Source organism: Vombatus ursinus, unplaced genomic scaffold, assembly GCF_900497805.2.
Source record: "Vombatus ursinus unplaced genomic scaffold, bare-nosed wombat genome assembly UNPS02014770.1, whole genome shotgun sequence".
In the NCBI taxonomy this organism is placed as follows: Eukaryota; Metazoa; Chordata; class Mammalia; order Diprotodontia; family Vombatidae; genus Vombatus; species Vombatus ursinus.
Genome location: NW_020954548.1, coordinates 21,890,995 through 21,893,284, shown reverse-complemented (window position 1 = coordinate 21,893,284; position 2,290 = coordinate 21,890,995).

The window sequence follows — 2,290 nt, the reverse complement described above, 5'->3', positions numbered from 1 at the left end:
CAGTAATCAGAACAATGGAGACGAAGAGTTACAATATATTCTGACCACGTCAGGCCACATCCAGGTTACAGTGTTCACCTCTGCACAACATATTTTAGGAGAGATTGTCAAGTTGAAGTGAATCCAAGGGAAGGCAATTAGGATGATGGGGGAACTGAAAACAATGTAAGACAAGGATTGATTGAATGGGATACAGGCATTTAAGTCTGGAGAAGAGAAAACTTAGGGGGAACACACTTGTCATGAAGAATGATTAGATATATTTTTTTTGATGCATAAGGCTGAGTTATGAGGGCAAAAGTAAGATGCAGAGAAGCATATTTCAGTTCACTATTAAAATATATCCCTACACTATATTTTTGAGGGGTTAGGGGTACATTTGTGAACCTGTGATTTTATCCCTATAGGAAACTAAAAGCAGCTAAGGAAACTCTACCAATTCAGATCAGCAACTGTTTTTCACCTCATAGTCTTAGGGAGTTACTAACTGACTTGCCAAGGGTCATACAGTCAGTATTTGTCAGAGGCAGTATATGAACTCAGTCTGTCTTGATCTTGAAAAGGGGCTTCTATCTACTACAGCAGAGGTGTCAGACTCACAAATGTTTAGTCCCCAGGAATCAGATTAAAATATAATTGGGAAATGTTTAATAAAATAGATGAAAATGCAATACAAAATATATAATGTTTATTTGTGATTTTCTAAGTCAAGATGCAACCCACAGGGCTCTGTTTCTATTTGAGTTTGACACCACTGAAATATAGCATTCTGCCTCCTCTCCTAGCCATTAGAGGTTTCTGAAAATGAAATGGGCTGCCTCTATAGACACTGAGTTCCCCTTGGACTGAAATTTTCACATGGAGGCTGGAGGGACATTTTGAGGAGATGTTGTAAAGAGAATTCTTGCTCAGAAAAGGGTTAGATGAATAATAAATATTAACAATATGATGACATCAACAACAATAATAATAATACATAGTATTTATACAATTCTTTAAGGTTTGCAAAGTGTTTTTTTACAAACATTACCTCATTGGATCCCCACGTCAGCCCTGGGAGGTAGGTGGTATCATTATCTCCATGTTACAGAAAAGGAAATTGAGGCAGATAGCGGTTAAGTGACTTGCCCAGGACCACACAAATACTAAGTGTCTGAGGCAACATTTGAACTAAGGTCTTCCTGATTCTAAGTCTAGAGCTCTCTCCACTGCACTGCCTAAACAGCTCAATTAGATTACATCATTTCAAACTTTCAGTTAAAATACATATGACTTTGTGAATCTAGTTAAATAGTCTTTCATACAAGATAGGGTATGAGTCACTGTTAGGCTTAACCCTCATTTCCAAAGCATAAATAAATTATGTAAGACTTTCATTACTTACTCTGAAAAACAAAGGTACACCCTTGCTTAGTTAAATATCTATAATTAGGTATATATATATTATATATATATATATACACATATATATGTATGTATGTATGTATTACTCCATTTCAAAACATGCATATGTCATCATGACAAAATTCCTAAGTCTGCAGTCTGCAAATTACATGTATAACTAAGAAGGATGAGATCAGAAATGGGAGAGGCATTACGCTAAATTAGATCTACACAGATAAATCATGAGTATCCAAATCTGTAGCCATTGGTGATGTGCTTCCAGATATGACCAATGTGATTGATTGCATTACCTTTAAGAACTCCTAAAAGTAGAATTTAAGTTACTTGAGGGCAGGGACTCATTTTTATTCTTGTACCCACAGTGCTTTCCACACTGAATGAGATTAATTAATTCATGCAGAATTGAACTGAGCCAAAGATCATATGGAAGATTTTAAGGATATACTAACTATATCTCTCAATTTTTTTTTTATAAATGATGTTTCTATAGTTATCTAGCAAATGAATTCAGTGCTTCAAGAATATCCAAGTAAGATTCCCAAAGGGTAAGGATTTGAGGTTGGAGAGGAATCACATAATCATTTTTTCCACACTTTCCAGAAGGAAATAATCATATTGTACAATCATAGAATATTAGAGTAGACTGGAACATCAGAGGTCATGTAACCTAACAGAAACCTCAGAAGTCATTAGCTGAACAGAAAGCTCCCCTACAAAATATCTGAAAAATGACCATTCAACTTCCAGTTGAACTCTTTTTTAAAAATAATCTTTCAAGACCCTTTTGAAGACATCAGTGATGGCATCCAAAATAGCTAACAGAGTGTTCTGCAGAACAAGTTTTATCAAAATAATCAAATTTTCTAGTAGAGAATGACCAAGTAAT